Source organism: Anguilla rostrata, chromosome 1 (assembly GCF_018555375.3).
Source record: "Anguilla rostrata isolate EN2019 chromosome 1, ASM1855537v3, whole genome shotgun sequence".
Lineage (NCBI taxonomy): Eukaryota > Metazoa > Chordata > Actinopteri > Anguilliformes > Anguillidae > Anguilla > Anguilla rostrata.
This window is the reverse complement of record NC_057933.1, coordinates 1,043,995-1,061,426: the sequence shown is the minus strand read 5'-3', so window position 1 is coordinate 1,061,426 and position 17,432 is coordinate 1,043,995. Positions and strand designations below refer to the sequence as shown.

The window sequence follows — 17,432 nt, the reverse complement described above, 5'->3', positions numbered from 1 at the left end:
AGATGAAATTAGTTGTACTGAAATAGCACAGATGTGCAATATGAGATCAATGCCTTCATTCCAATGCTACATTTCCCTGTGTCTAATATGTCAGTTGGGATACCATGACAACTATGATTTGAATGTACAGTCAGGATTCTAATGCCATCAGTGTTGGGCTGAGCCACAGATTCTATAGACACACCAGATATTTAGCTCCTGTGTTCCTTCCATCCTCTCTGCTTCTTAACTGCAGGAACCTTCCGGATGGTAAACTGGAAACTTGCAGCTTCAAACAAAGATGAACTTACAGAACCACACACCCAACGTTTCCAGAGACAGAACCACATACCCAATGCTTTCAGGTTTCACCCCCCACCCCCCTTTGGCCAGGTGAGGGTGAGCTTCACATAGGTGAAGGCAGGCTTGAGGGCAGGAGGGGGCAGGAGGGGGCAGGCTTGAGGGCAGGAGGGGGCAGGAGGGGGCAGCTAGCAAGCACAGGCGAGGGTCCGTAACCCCGCCCCCCAGGTGGCACTAGCATTGCTGCTCGGTGGAAATCTGTGTCACACAGAGGGGGAGCAGCTACAGCCTCTTAAATAAAAGATGCCATTTATGTAAGGCTTTTAAAATCTCTCCGCATGCTCTACTGCTCCCCTTCTCTCTCTCCCTCTCTCTCTCTCTCTCATCTTTCTCCCTCTCTCTCTGTCCCTCCCTCTGCCCTCCTCTCTCTCTCATCTTTCTCTCTCTCTCTCTCTCCCTCCCTCATCTCTCTCCCTCTCTCTCTACCCCCCCTCTATCTCTCCCTCTCTCTCTCTCTCTCCATCTCCCTCCCCCTCTCTCTCTCTTTCTCTTTCTCTCTCTCATCTCCCTCCCCCCCGTCTCACTTTCTTTCTCTTTCTCCATCCCCCTGTCCACCCCTTTTCCAAGCAGTCTCTTCATGGGCTCCAGTTCTATCCTGATCAATACTGGCACCAGCCCCAACTAGCACCCCCACCCCCCAACCACACACACGCACACACAGTCACACACACATATGTAGTCACGCGCACACATGCACTTACACAATGAGTTAATTTTATTTAAACACACAGAGTTAGCGCTCACAGGGTTAGCCCATACGCGGTTAGCACACACAGGGTTAGCGCTCACAGGGTTAGCCCATACACGGTTAGCACGCAGGGTTAGCACATACGCGCTTAGCGCATGCAGGGTTAGCGCTCACAGGGTTAGCCCATACACGGTTAGCACGCAGGGTTAGCACATACGCGGTTAGCACACACAGGGTTAGCGCTCACAGGGTTAGCCCATACGCGGTTAGCTCACACAGGGTTAGCCCATACGCGGTTAGCTCACACAGGGTTAGCGGTCACAGGGTTAGCCCATACGCGGTTAGCGCACGCAGGGTTAGCCCATACGCGGTTAGCGCAGGCAGGGTTAGCGCCTACAGGGTTAGCCCATACGCGGTTAGCAAAGTCAGGGTTAGCGCTCAGAGGGTTAGCCCATACACGGTTAGCACGCAGGGTTAGCGCTCACAGGGTTAGCCCATACAGGGTTAGCACACACAGGGTTAGCCCATACGCGGTTAGCGCAGGCAGGGTTATCGCCCACAGGGTTAGCCCATATGCGGTTAGCGCACGCAGGGTTATCGCCCATAGGGTTAGCCCATACATGGTTAGCACGCAGAACGGAGATTCCTTGCTGTGATCGTTAAAGATACTGTTTATTTTTAGCTTCTATCATCACTTCAGTCCACGAATCCATCCAGGTCCGTCCCTCCCCTGCCTCCCTCCCTCCTTCCCCCACTCCCTCTCTCCCCCACTCTCTCCCTCCCTCCCTCGTGTTTTTCTCTGCTATGTCGTTTTAACTGTGACAACACCAGTGTTCGCCCGCAGGGAAGGGCGTGCACGCTTGTACCCTGAAAAGATTCTTATCCCCCACAAGGGGTGGAATTGAGGCATTTCACCAGGGTGTGTTACCTTGGTAACGGGTAACTTAGCAACCGTGACAGCTGCTTACTGTAGCTTAGCTTAGTTTAGTGGGTCTACCTTGCTCAGCTGGGAAATTCAGGTGTAAACACAAGGAATTGTGTCGGACAGGGCTGAATGGAGGGGGGGGGTGTTTGGATCGGAGCGCTGAAGGATTGTTTGGGGTAGCCAACATCACACTTTGGAGGGAATTGTGAACTATATCAGAGGCTGGTCTCCATGGAAACAAGGCGGGTAGACGCAAAGCCAGACAGTCAGTGATGTCTTAAAAAACCTGCTCCTCTCTTCGGCTCTGTTCTGGCACATGCCAACCCAGCTCCGCCTCGCCCTTAGCATCCTGACTGCAGAACACTCTAACCTCCACAACACCCTGACTGCACAACACCCTGAATCCACAACAACCTAACCTCCACAACACCCAGAATCCACAACAATCTAACCTCCACAACACCCTCACCCCCAACACCCAGAATCCACAACAATCTAACCTCCACAACACCCTCACCCCCAACACCCAGAATCCACAACAATCTAACCTCCACAACACCCTCACCCCCAACACCCAGAATCCACAACACCCTAACCTCCACAACACCCTCACCCCCAACACCCAGAATCCACAACAATCTAACCTCCACAACACCCTCACTCCCAACACCCAGAATCCACAACACCCTAACCTCCACAACACCTTGACTGCACAACACCCTAAATCCACCACACCCTGACATCCACAACACTACACCTCCCCACAGGAGCCGTAGGCAGCAACACATTTATTCCTGTGCCTGACATCATCTAATCCACAGATTTTCTTCTTATTTACAAAAAGTAAAGCAGTGTTTTTTCTCCACATCGCATATCCTCCGTACAACCTTATCTCATGTGCTGAGTGTATAACTGCTGGAGTAGACAAGCTTGCTTTGTGAAATGACAGATGGTTTAGCTCCACAGTCCCACACACCTCTGGTCCAAACTCAATGACCCCAAGATTGCGTGGCTCCTGCACTAACAGAATCTGGCCACTAGGGGTGCCAGAGGCTAACATGGTAACATTTTAGGCTCCCATAATAGAATACCAGGAAGATGGACAAATAATTGACTCTCCAGGACTCGAGTGACTGATATGACCTTATAGAGGTTACTACACAAAAAAAATACCACTCAACACCTGTTTAAATGACCCAGATTAATTTTACTTTCTTACACTGGAAGGTCTGTGCTGAGAGACGCCCTTGAAACAGATGGCAGCATGTAGGTAAAATGAAAATGTGACACTCACTTATGAAAATGTATCCTTATTATGTAAAATTTGGCATGTCACCTGCCCAAGCCTTCAAATGGAGAGCAGGCTGGTCTTTTACGTCCCCGTCCCCCCCGCCCCTCACACACGAGGGCTGGTCGGTCTTTTCTGTTGTCAGCTTGATTGTGCATGGGGTGACGCTGGTTAACTAAACACTCAGGGGCACACCACCCCGTCCACCAGCAAATCTCCTCTCTGAACATAGAGATGGGAGCCCGGGGTCAGAGCAGCGTAGCTCTCCTTCTGTTTAATCGCCTGGAGTCTGACCAGGGCAGAAAACTTCTGTTTAATCACCTGGAGTCGGACCAGGGCAGAAAACTTCCCTTCCAGCTCCGAGCCGGACATCCCTGCCTGCTGGACTGAACGTACGAAAGAGCTGTCTGCATCTGATCTCAAAATAGGATTTACAAAATGAACACACAAATATGCAGAACAGCTGTCCAGCATGTCATCTCAAAATTAAATAATCACTCACTAATTTAAAATACAAACACAAACGAGAATGGCAAATAAAGCACCATCATTACACTGCTGCTGTAACAAGGCTTTGGGACTAAACAGAGCACGTGCCTCCTAACGAACCACGCATAATATGGCGGTGCCAGCCTTTCAAATTTAAAGAGTGGTCCCATCTAGTGGTGAAATTGTGATCATACAAGCATTTAAAGAGAATTTTCTCAGGCCTTAAATAGAGGTCAGTTCTGAATGCACTGAATTATGTAGGTAACCTTGTTCTGAGAGAAGCCTTTAACTCAGTGACAGAGTAAAAATGACCATGTTATGCATAATATGACTATATTTATTTTGTACAGCATGCATGATGTCGTGTGTGTACAGACTGAATGCTGAGGCCATTTTGCGTTCTTGATTTTGAAAATATTTGTCAGTTATTCCAAAACATATTTGTCTTTAATTCTTGACTGTGCTCAACTCTGATTTTCCTTAATGCTGAATGTTCTCTTTCCCAAGTAACACTGTTTGGTAATTATAGTTTTGGTCATTTGTTAAACACATGTATTTGATTCAGTCAACATCTGTTCTTAACCTTTGCCTTTAATGATAATTGAAACAGTTTGTACTTGCATACCTTGTGAAGGAGAAGGTGAAGACTTTGGAAGAGTTGGCAAGCATGCTCATGTGATATCTACAGTATAATTATTGCATTTTTACATTTTAGGGGGAGCAGCTGTTCCCTTATTAAAATTTATCTTTGAAAGGAGTGACTCAGAGAACACTGGCTGCCTGGCTGTCTACATGGTTTAACTAGTACGAGAGATCTTCACTTTCCAAGGAAAAGGGTCTGTGTGCAGAGCTGTAGAATAAGCGTGTCCTCCCTGATGACTGGCCAATGAGAGAGGAGATAACAATGCTTCATCTATAATGTGCGTGATGCCTAAACCCTCCTCAAATAAACCCTGCTGCTGCTACAGGAAGAGCCGTGTGCTGGCCTCTCCTCTCCCCCTGCGATGGGGACACTGTGCTGCAGGAGGTGACTTTGATTCAGGTTAAACCCAGGTCCTGAGCTAGTGTGGTCATTACAGATCCCGCAGAACTTTGTGGAAATGGCAGGGTGCACTGGCCTGCTACTTCTGGCTACCTAATTACCTCCCCTGCATTTGATCAAACCACCAAAATCTTACATATGAGGGTTTATTATGACATGATCACATAACAGCATCAATATATACATTTATGTCAATGAAATAAACATACTGTTAAAAAAATCGGTACAAATAAAGGCATTTCTTTGTTTCACATTTTCTGAAAATCAAGCTTATTTCATTTCCTTGATTCATAACAACACTGTGAATTTGTTCAGATTTTATTCGTGATAATCAGGGAGATGGACTTCTCCATTTTCATGATGGAGAAGAAATTTGACATCTCACAAAACAGCCCACACACTTCAAATATAAAACAGATACACGATTATATTCATATATGTGAACACATGAATTGAAATATCCGCCACTGATGACACGATAGTATGTACAATTAAAGGAGAGAACTTGTCTTTCTATCAGGCGGCACGTTGGTTTGTCATAGAAGAGGACGGGCATCAGCTTTCCAAAGTGTGACACTAAAATGAATGAGATATTTGGCCAGAGGTTCTGGCAGGAACTCTTTTTTTGCAGTTTATAAGCCTTTTTCTTTGATTTTGCATACAATACACATCTCTACCCAAACATTTTATAAGGGCCCAAAGGTTTTATCTCTCATGGATCCATCATGATCCATCCTCTGAACAAAAATGCATTTAGTATCAGTAGGACCACAGGGTACAAAGAGCCATACCCACATGTGTGATTGCACGTATCTGGTAGACAGAAATAACAAATTAAATAACAAATTAATTAACAAAGTAAAGTAAACACAGGGTTATTCATCTAATCAATGATTCAGTTACACCGTATTTGTTGGTAGGAGTGGATCATATCAGGTAGATAACAGAACTGCCACAAAGTGCTGTTTATGACTATAATTTTATGACAGTCAGGTTAATGATAGTCAGGTTAATGATAGTCAGGTTTATGATAGTCAGGTTAATGATAGTCAGGCTTATGATAGTCAAGTTCATGATAGTCAGGTTCATGATAGTCAGGCTTATGATAGTCAGGTTTATGAGTCAGGTTAATGATAGTCAGGTTTATGATAGTCAGGTTCATAATAGTCAGGCTTATGATAGTCAGGTTCATGATAGTCAGGTTTATGATTAGTCAGGTTCATGATAGTCAGGTTTATGATTAGTCAGGTTCATGATAGTCAGGTTTATGACAGTCAGGCTAATAATAGTCAGTCTTATGATAGGCTTATGATAGACAGGTTTATGATAGGTTTATGACAGACAGGTTTATGATAGTCAGGTCTATAATAGTCAGGGTAAAACATAAAGAGATGAGAGCAGCTGAGCTCTCTGTTCTGCTTCAAGATGGAGCCTCCCCTCAAAAAAAACCAAACAAACAGAACCTTCCCCCTACAGGACAGGTTTAAAAAAGCTGAGGCTGTCCACCCAAATGCTTCAGGCCTGTTCTGAGTGAATAACAGAATCTCGCTGTGTGTAAATGATTTAGTGTTGAAGACACATTCCCCCCCAAGAGACTGTGTTATACTCAGGCTAACAGTTGCTGATGATGACCAGCCTTTCTGGCCCTGGTGAGAGTGCTGTGGAGCGCAGGCGAGCCGCAGTGCTAACTCCGTCGGAGGGAAACAGACGCACAGGATGGCACTTTCCTCTCCGTCTGCTCGCACAGTCGGCCGTCTGTTTGGAGACGTCGCCACGGTGACAGCACGCCTGCTTCCACAGACGCAGCTTTGTGATAAAAACCTTGGTCGTTTTTGGAGCGGGGGCGAGGGGGATTCGATTTATAGGCCTAAAAAGTCATTGAGTGCCTCAAAGGTCACTGAGCTTTAAGGTATGGAAGGACATCTAGAGCATCAAAACATCCATTCTCATTTCTAAAGCTGAGGCCAAGTGCTATTTTAAAAAAAAAATCTTAATGCCAACAATCATGGGAAAGGGTTCAGATCAGTTACATTTAAATTCAGCTAACTCAGGAAATGAAACTAAATCCAGTAAGGGCAGTAGAACTGCTCCCAGCCCTGGGGTAAGGGCAGTAGAACTGCTCCCAGCCCTGGGGTAAGGGCAGTAGAAATGCTCTCAGCCCTGGGGTAAGGGCAGTAGAACTGCTCCCAGCCCTGGGGTAAGGGCAGTAGAACTGCTCCCAGCCCTGGGGTAAGGGCAGTAGAACTGCTCCCAGCCCTGGGGTAAGGGCAGTTGTGCTGTTCTGACTAACAGGGCCCATTTGAAATAGGCAGCTGAGAAACAGATTCTAAGGATTGGCAGTGCTGGTCTATTTTTGGTCAACAAGCTTTTTCCTTCTTCCAGAAACATCCCGAGGCAAAAGAACACAGTAAACAGGAGGAACATGGTCCCAAACAGGAGGAACATGGTCCCAAACAGGAGGAACATGGTCCAAACAGGAGGAACATGGTCCCAAACAGGAGGAACGTGGTCCAAACAGGAGGAACATGGTCCAAACAGGAGGAACATGGTCCCAAACAGGAGGAACATGGTCCCAAACAGGAGGAACATGGTCCAAACAGGAGAAACGTGGTCCTCCAGTAGAACTTGGCTAGTTATCAGGGTACTGGCTTCTGCTACATAACTCTAAACATCCCACACTCTCTGCCCATCGGAGATCCCCACAGACCCCCATTCAGCACCCCAACACCCACCCCCACCACCCCAACACCCACTCCCATTCAACACCCCAACACCGCCCTCATTCAGCACCCCAACGCCTGCACCCATTCAACACCCCAACACCGCCCTCATTCAGCACCCCAACGCCCGCACCCATTCAACACCCCAACACCGCCCTCATTCAGCACCCCAACGCCCGCACCCATTCAACACCCCAACACCGCCCTCATTCAGCACCCCAACACCCGCACCCATTCAACACCCCAACACCGCCCTCATTCAGCACCCCAACGCCCGCACCCATTCGGAGAACACCAGGCTAGGCTGGCACACAACACCCTTTCAATGCTCTTTCAGAGCCTTTGCGACATTTTCTCAGCACCTCCGCTCTGTAGTCCGAGGTCTCCAGGACCCTGCGATGGCTGCTTCTTCACTAGCGCGAGCTGTGACTGCAGGCACCTGTCAGCCCGCGCTTCCACGACTTACGCTTGCATACACCCGCCGTTTTCTTCTGAAAACTGAGGCCATCTTTTTCTTTAAATGGCAGGACAACAGACAAACATTAGAAGCCCTTCTGAAAGGGTTTTCCCATGTAAATCCACAACATGGACTTCACTTAGAAAAGATCATACTAAAAACAGGAGAGAGATGGTGGGGGAAATCCAGCAAAGCCCACAATAAGAAGTTCCTGTTTCTTCCTCCACTGAATCTCCTGCTGCAGTGTCTGGCGTTGTTTTTATTCATTTATTTTTTTAAATGAAAATATTATTGTCTCTACAATTGTCTCCAAACCCATTCCATGTCTGTTTTTTTGGGGTGGGTGGGGGGGGGGGCAGATAGGGGGTGTTAGGAACAGTACCTCCCCCACCACGCGGCCCCCCCAGGCCCAAGCAGTTGCCCGTTGCTGCCGTCGCCACTGCAGCTGGTGTTTAAGCAGACTAGCTCATTGCAGTCATCCCTTCCTCCCCTCCTCTCTCTCCCCTCCTCCTCCTCCTCCTCCTCCCATTTCTGCAATGCTGGGCTGTGGGGCGCCCCCTCCCCCCCTGCTACGACCCATCCTGCCCCTCTGTGCTGCCTGCAGGGGGCGGAGCCTCTTCAGTGCTGGGGGTCTAAAAACAGGAGAGAGATGGTGGGGGAAATCCAGCAAAGCCCACAATAAGAAGTTCCTGTTTCTTCCTCCACTGAATCTCCTGCTGCAGTGTCTGGCGTTGTTTTTATTCATTTATTTTTTAAATGAAATATATTGTCTCTACAATTGTCTCCAAACCCATCCATGTCTGTTTTTTTGGGTGGGTGGGGTGGGGCAGATAGGGGTTAGGAACAGTACCTCCCACCACGCGGCCCCAGGCCCAAGCAGTGTGCCTTGTGCCAGTCGGCCACTGCAGTGTTGTTTAAGCAGGCTAGTATTGCAGTCATCCTTCCTCACTCTCTCTCCCCTCCTCTCTCTCTCGCCATTTTCTGCAATGCTGGGCTGTGGGGGCAGCCCTCCCCTGTACGACCATCCTGCCTCTGTGCTGCCTGCAGGGGGGACAGTGTTTCAGTGCTGGGGGTCTGAGCACCGTCGGCCATTGGGGGGGGGGGGGGGGGAGAAGGTACATAATTAGCATTCCGTTTGGTTATCACACTAAATGCTAATATATTTACAAAACCTGTTAAAATGTGTCAAGTTAGGACAGGAGAGAAGAGTGAGAGGAGAGGAGAGAGAGAAGAGGAGAGAGAGAAGGAGAGAGAGAAGCAGGTTTAGTAGAGAGACAGTGGTAAGAGACAGTGTTGGGAGCAGTGTTGGGAGCAGTGTTTGGGTTAGGGACAGTGTTTGGGTAAGGGACAGTGTTTGGGTAAGGAACAGTGTTTAGGTTAGGGACAGTGTTTGGGTTAGGGACAGTGTTTGGGTTAGGGACAGTGTTTTTGTTAGGGACAGTGTTTGGGTAAGGGACAGTGTTTGGGTTAGGGACAGTGTTTGGGTTAGGGACAGTGTTTAGGTTAGGGACAGTGTTTTTGTTAGGGACAGTGTTTGGGTAAGGAACAGTGTTTAGGTTAGGGACAGTGTTTGGGTAAGGAACAGTGTTTGGGTTAGGGACAGTGTTTAGGTTAGGGACAGTGTTTGGGTTAGGGACAGTGTTTTTGTTAGGGACAGTGTTTGGGTAAGGAACAGTGTTTGGTTGAGGGACAGTGTTGAGGTTTTGAGTGTGATGGGGAAAGCTCCATGCCCATGAGTGACAGAGCTCACCTGTGAGGGGCAGTAGGAGCTCTTACCTGTGAGTGACAGAGCTCACCTGTGAGTGACAGCTCGGCCAGTTTGAGTGGCAGGTCGGAGGGGCTGACCCCCGCAGGTGACCCCAGAATGTCCGGCAGGGCATTCCGCCGACCGGAGCGACCCGACGAAGCGAAGTCCAACACCGGCTCCACCTCCGTCATCTCAGGGAGCTCACCTACCTGCAGAGAGGGAGGGAGGGAGGGAGGGAGAGAGAGGGAGGGAGGGGGGAGGGAGGAGAGGAGGGAGGGAGGGAGGAGAGAGAGGGAGGGAAGGGAGGGAGAGAGGGAGGGATGGAGAGAGAGGGAGGAAGAGAGCGAGACAGAGAGAAAGGGAGGGAGGGAGGGAGAGAGAGCGAGGGAGGGAGGGAGGGAGGGAGAGAGGGAGAAAGAGAGAGAAAGGGAGTGAAAAGCAGAGGGGATGGACAGAGAGAGAGTGGAGGAGAGAGGAAGACTGTGGTTGTTGTTGACAGGCAGGTTTGTCTGTGCATTCATTTTAATTGCATAATTGCAGTAAAACACTATAGCATCTATAGGACACTACAGCTTCATGTGACCCAGGAAATTCAAATGTAAACAAGGACATGAAGTTGCCTCACATCTCTTGCCCACTAGGGGGAACTGTAGCCCCACATGCTCTACTTTGGAAGAGTGTACAGACACCCAGTGCATTGTGGTCCTTTGGGCATGTAAATACGCAGGGTGAACTCTGATGTGTCCAGTGTAATGGGCAGGTGTACAGGTGAGCTCTATAGCACGAGTGCCCCCACCCCCCTCCCCCATCACCCACTGCACACGCTCAGAACAGCCCTGTGGCAAGGACATATTCTATCCTCCCAGCGCTGCTGTGTGCGTTTCCATGGTAACCACTAGTTCAGCTATCAGGTTCAGAGGGTGATAGAAAGACTAGCAACACCGATGTCCCATTTGCACCACACATACCGACAACACACACGGATACACACACACACAGCACACCATCACACCACGACAACAACAAACAGCGCACACACACCGACCAATACTAACCAACACAGACACGCACACACACCGACCAATACACACACACAAACACACACACCCGACCAATACACACACACACACACAGACACGCGCACACACACACACACAAACACAGACACGCACACACACACACACACACACAAACACAGACACGCACCGACACACACACACACACACATGCACACACACACACACATAATCACACACACATACACATACACAGACAGACATATACATTCACACACACACCCAACCAATACACACACACACAGACACACACACGCACACACATAAAGATGCATGCAGAGAAAGCCAGCAGCTGTTTCTATGGAGACAGGCAAGAAACCACCTCTGGCATAGCAACAGATGAGTTCACATCTTTCTTTAAATAAACCCAGCCTCTCCACCAACCCAACCTCCCTACTAACCCAGCCTCTCCACCAACCTCCCACACCACCTCACATCAACCAGCCTCACCAACCACCTCCACTAACCAGACCTCCACCAACCACCCACTTACACCAGCCTGAGCCTCTACACAACACCCTACTACGAACCAGCTTCACACACCACCACTTACAACACAGCTCTCCACCAACCACCACTCTACTAACCACTCACATCAACTAGCTCTCTACAGACCCACCACTCTACTAACATCCAGCCTGAGCTATCTACAACCCACCTCTACTAACTAGCTTCACAACCACCCACCAACACTCCACCAACCCACCCACTACTAACAGCCTACATCAACTGAGCTCTTACAAGCCACCTCCTACTAGACCAGCCTCACCAACCCACCTCTGCAAAACACAGCTCTCCATCACAGCTTCTTACAACCCTCTACAACCCAGCCTCTCCACCAACCCAACCTCCCTACTAACCCAGCCTCCCCACCAACCCAACCTCTCCATCAACCCACCCTCCCAACTAACCCAGCCTCCCCACCAACCCAACCTCCCCATCAACCGAAACCTCCCTACAAACCCAAACAACCCTGTGTGTGTGTGTACGCGTGTGTGTATGTGTGTGTGTGCACATATGTGTGTGTGTGTGTGTGTGTACGCGTGTGTGTGTGTGTGTATGTACATGTGTGTGTGTGTGTGTTCATGTTTGTGTGTGTGTGTGTGTTCATGTGTGTGTGTATGTGCGCATGTGTGTGTTTGTGTGTATGTGGTGTGTGTGTGTGTGTGTTTTTGTGTGCTGGCTCACTTCCAGGGAAAAGTACAGGCTGCTATCTGGGCTTCCAGCCCTGAAATGTCAAAGACACTCTTTGTTTCTCCTGTCAGCTGCACAAAGGCTAAGCTACAGTTAGCAGCAGACTGCTTCACAACCCACTCAGCAGGGAGGGAGAGGGAGAGAGGGATAGAGGAGAGAGGGAGGGATAGAGAGGGAAAGAGAGGGACAGATAGAGAGAGGAGGAGAGAGAGAGAGAGAGAGAGGCAAGAGGGAGGGATACAGAGAGGGGGAGAGAGAGAGAGAGAGAGGGGAGAGAGACAGAGAAAGAGAGAGGGATAGAGAGGGGGAGAGGGATATAAATTAAAATAGGTATATTAAAAATAGATATTATTTTAGCATGTAAAGCAAACTGCGAGATGTAGCCTAAGTACAGCGGGTGGGGGGTCGGGCAGGGCGGAGTCTGTAGCCTAAGTACAGCGGGTGGGGGGTCGGGCAGGGCGGAGTCTGTAGCCTAAGTACAGCGGGTGGGGTGGCAGGCGGTCTATAGCCTAAGTACAGTGGGTGGGGGGTGGGCAGGGGGAGTCTGTGGCCTGACTGGGTGGGGGTGGGCCATGGCGATCTGTACCTAAGTACAGCGGTGGGTGGCGGCGGAGTCTGTAGCCTAAGTCAGCGTGGGGTCGGCAGGCGAGTCTGACACTGAGTTTGTGGCCCTGCGATGACCGCGGCTGTTTTGCGGAGAGCTCGTTAGCATAAACGAAGTTACGGGAAAAGGGCGCGTTATCGATAAAGCCCAGCGGCCGAATTCAGCAGACGGGGGTGACGCTGAGAAATAAGGAACCATTCCCTCCTCACTCGCTGCACGAGGTCCTAAAGGTCAGCGCAGGGCTGTGAGCGCAGGACAGGCAGCGCAGGGCTGTGAGCGCAGGGCTGTGAGCGCAGGGTTGTGAGCGCAGGGCTGTGAGCGCAGGGCTGTGAGCGCAGGACAGGTAGCGCAGGGCTGTGAGCGCAGGGCTGTGAGCGCAGGGCTGTGAGCGCAGGGCTGTGAGCGCAGGACAGGCAGCGCAGGGCTGTGAGCGCAGGGCTGTGAGCGCAGGGCTGTGAGCGCAGGACAGGTAGCGCAGGACTGTGAGCGCAGGGCTGTGAGCGCAGGGCTGAGAGCGCAGGGCTGTGAGCGCAGGGCTGTGAGCGCAGGGCTGTGAGCGCAGGACAGGCAGCGAACAGAACCCGGCACCGGAGGAGGGGTACGAACAGGAGAGGCGGAGGAGCTCTTCCGGTACAGTTTACTGGATAATGCTCCCCCCGAACCTGCTCCCTCCATAGCTGCGCGGAATTAACACACGAGCCGATCTGAGTTATCTATTAGCGGCAGATACCCCTCAAACACGACTGCGTTTAATAGTGCCGCCCCTGCACTCCACATAAATGTGTTTTAAAGTGGAGAATTCTGGTTTCAGCATCGAAAACCACGGCCATCACTCTTCTAACCACAATTATTCATCGAGTAGTTAGATCTCTCAGCTGCGATAACAATGATTTAATGAGGAGTTAAAACGTCGGGTCTGGCCAGCGCTGCTGAGCTCAGTAAGCTGGTTAACCAGGGAAGAGATTCAACATGAACCGTGTTTAGCTGAGAGCAGGCTGGTTCAGGGTTCAGGGTTCAGGGTTCAGGGACGGGACCCCAGCACACTTTGGGATGAGGGCAGTGGCCTGTAGGTGCATGTTTGTGCTCTACCGCTATAGGCTGTGTCTCGAACAGCACTTTCTGCTTTTTTTTATTCTTCCCACGAAACAAAGTCTGCAATCTCAATGCACAGAACAGGACGGATTACAGTAAATACGATACAGAACAACAGATATATACAGTAAATATATATATGGTAGAGGTGGCCTACACTTTATTACCAAAAGTATCTGGACACCCCTTGGTCTGGGCGGTTTTTCATGGCTTGGGCTAGGCCCCTAAATTCCAGTGAAGGCAAATCATAATGCGACAGCATACGATCACATTCTAGATGATTCTGTGCTTCCCCAATGGTTCGGGGAAGGCCCTTTCCTGTTCAAGCATGGCAATGCCCCTGGGCACACAGCAAGGTCCATATAGAAATGGTTTTGTCGAGAATGGTGGGGAGGAACTTCACTGGCCTACACAGAGCCCTGACCTCAACCCCACCCAACACCTTTGGGATCAACTGGAAAGCCAACTGTGAGCTCAGCCTAATCGCCCAATCAGTGCCCAACCTCACTAATGCTCTTCTGGCTGAATGTGATAAAAAAAATCCCAGCAGCAATGCTCAAACATCTAGTATAAAGCCCAGAAGAACAGAGGTTGTTATAGCAGCAAAGGGTGGACCAACTCCATATAATTTTGTATGAAATGTTGGATGTCAGGCGTCCACATACGTGGAGTCAGTAAAAGTTGGAATACTGAATAAAACTCCCCAAAAAAAGTGCTCCACTTAGAAATTTTTGCAAGTGCCTGAGGCCGTGTGTAATTAATATTAAATATGGGTTCACAAAGAACATTTAAAAGAAAAAACTGTTGAGCCAGACAGAACAGCTGTCCTCCTGTTAGCGCCGCATGCTAACTGATTGAATGACAGCCCCTTTTATTGACACTTTCTGCAGAATGACTCCGCAGCACCATTTAAATCTATTATGTGAATCCCCAGTGGGCAGCAGAGGCCAAAGTGTTTGAAAGCAACTCGATATGAAAGCCACTCACACACTGATTGCATGTCTGCGTCTGAGCTGAAGTCCAGCACGTGTAAAACACCATTGTGCTCCACCTAGCTAGCTTTGCCTAGTCCTGTACCCAGCGAGCTTTACCCAGCTAGCTTTGCCTAGTCCTGTACCCAGCTAGATTTACCCTGCTAGCTTTGCCTAGTCCTGTACCCAGCTAGATTTATCCTGCTAGCTTTGCCTAGTCCTGTACCCAGCTAGATTTACCCAGGTAGCTTTGCCTAGTCCTGTACCCAGCTAGATTTACCCAGCTAGCTTTGCCTAGTCCTGTACCCAGCTAGATTTACCCTGCTAGCTTTGCCTAGTCCTGTACCCAGCGAGCTTTACCCTGCTAGCTTTGCCTAGGCCTGTACCCAGCTAGATTTACCCAGCTAGCTTTGCCTAGTCCTGTACCCAGCTAGATTTACCCAGCTAGCTTTGCCTAGTCCTGTACCCAGCTAGATTTACCCAGCTAGCTTTGCCTAGTCCTGTACCCAGCTAGATTTACCCTGCTAGCATTATCCAGCTAGCTTTGCCTAGTCCTGTACCCAGCTAGCTTTGCCTAGTCCTGTACCCAGCTAGCTTTGCCCTGCTAGCTTTGCCTTGTCCTGTACCCAGCTAGATTTACCCAGCTAGCTTTATCCTGCTAGCTTTGCCTAGTCCTGTACCCAGCTAGATTTACCCAGCTAGCTTTATTGTGCTAGCTTTGCCTAGTCCTGTACCCAGCTAGCTTTGCCCTGCTAGCTTTGCCTAGTCCTGTATCCAGCAAGCTTTACCCTGCTAGCTTTGCCTAGTCCTGTACCCAGCTAGATTTACCCAGCTAGCTTTGCCTAGTCCTGTACCCAGCTAGATTTACCCTGCTAGCTTTGCCTTGTCCTGTACCCAGCTAGATTTACCCAGCTAGCTTTACCCTGCTAGCTTTGCCTAGTCCTGTACCCAGCTAGATTTACCCAGCTAGCTTTATCCTGCTAGCTTTGCCTAGGCCTGTACCCAGCTAGCTTTACCCTGCTAGCTTTGCCTAGTCCTGTACCCAGCTAGATTTACCCAGCTAGCTTTGCCTTGCCCTGTACCCAGCTAGATTTACTCAGCTAGCTTTGCCTAGTCCTGTACCCAGCTAGATTTACCCAGCTAGCTTTATCCTGCTAGCTTTGCCTAGGCCTGTACCCAGCTAGCTTTACCCTGCTAGCTTTGCCTAGTCCTGTACCCAGCTAGATTTACCCAGCTAGCTTTACCCAGCTAGCTTTATCCTGCTAGCTTTGCCTAGTCCTGTACCCAGCTAGCTTTGCCCAGATAGCATTACCCAGCTAGCTTTACCTAATGTTTTACCCAGGTAGCTTTACCTAGCTATATTTACCCAGCCTGCCTTGCGCCCTCAGAGAGCCACCGCTGCAATAACCTCCCCTGCAGGTCAGCACAGCCTCCCGCTCCACAGAACTGCAGCCCTCGCCACTCCTACACCGATCGCCTTACTGTAATATTCATTACCACTGAGAGCATTCTGTCACCTGCTCATGCGATTAGCACTGAATGTCTGTCTGCGTCATACATAAATATCTACGGTCTGTGCTACTCTGGGGTTTGTAGCTTCTCATGGTGTTTGCATTCTCTGTTGCTGTTATTTCCGTAATGTTCTGCTGCTCAGGACAATAACATGTGCTGAGGGAGCCCGTGTACGCTAACACACGCCACGGCGGCGGCCATGTTGAGTCTGCTCCATGTCCGCAGGCTGAGTCACCGTCTCGCACCTGCTTCCTAGATCTCGGGCATCAACAGCGGGTCGGCTGCCAATCAAAGCGAGAGGAAGCATCGGCTCAGCTTATCCCTGCCACACCTGATTGGCTGTGCAGTCCCTATCAATTCAGTTTTCAGTCCTTACCTGCTTAAATAAAGGAACATTTTTTCAAAAGTCTCCATATTACATTACTGGCTTTTAGCAGACACTCGTATCCAGAGGGACTTACACAACTTTTTATGTGGCTGGATATATACTGAAGCAATTCAAGTTAAGCGTCCTGCTCGAGGATATAACAGCAGTGTCCCACCTGGGAACCAATCCTGCAACCTTTTGGTTATAAATCCAGTTCCCTAACCTTTATCAGGATGGCTTTCCCTTTACAAATTACAGTACAGGGCAAAAATATGAGAGAGTGAAAGAGAGAGGGGGAGAGAGAGGGGGAGAGAAAGAGACAAAGGGAAAGAGGGAGAGAGAGAGAGAGACAGTTCCCACCAGAGATCCATACAGAGAGTGGCAGAATGAAATACAAGCAAAAAATCCAGAGAGAGAATCCAGAGACCCTGTTTAAAGACTGCAGTCAAATTAAGGGAAAAGATGTCATTACAAACTTGCTGTTCTATACAGAGTACACATCAGCATGGCATTCAGCTCTCTGCAAACATTATAAATATGTCACGAAAAGGGGAATTTGCAAAGGACGCCAGATATATATGTTTGAGGACAGTGAAAAGATCACAGAAAACAGACAATTGACTGTTAATATATACCAGAATGGCACAGTAATGGTGCAAGGAAGTGAGGCTGCCCTCATGGCCTTTGAAAATGCCTTCGACTCCCTAAAAAGCCAGGCAGAGTGTGAGAGAGCAGAACACAGAAATCTGACTACTGGGGCACACAAAACAGAGGGAGAAACAGAGCTTCCTCAAAGCCTCACTGCCACTACAGAGAGCAAAGCCCCGCAAACTGACACCCCTCCCCCAACCCCGCGCATCAACACCAAGGTAGCCCAGATGAGAGACAGCCTCTCCCTAATGGAGGTGGAGCTTGTGGAGC

The 17,432-nt window shown here is 49.4% G+C and overlaps 1 long non-coding RNA gene across 2 annotated transcripts; it reads left to right on the top strand.

Moving 5' to 3' along the window:
- The first annotated feature begins 5,686 nt into the window (after window positions 1–5,686).
- On the top strand, window positions 5,687–6,228 carry LOC135256774 (uncharacterized). Of its 2 annotated transcripts, none has more exons than XR_010330528.1 (3): window positions 5,687–5,779; window positions 5,870–5,972; window positions 6,020–6,228. It is a non-coding gene; the product is annotated as an uncharacterized LOC135256774 (long non-coding RNA). The 2 variants fall into 2 exon arrangements; XR_010330526.1 differs by having other exon boundaries at window positions 5,691–5,794; window positions 5,855–5,972.
- Window positions 6,229–17,432: the final 11,204 nt, after the last annotated feature.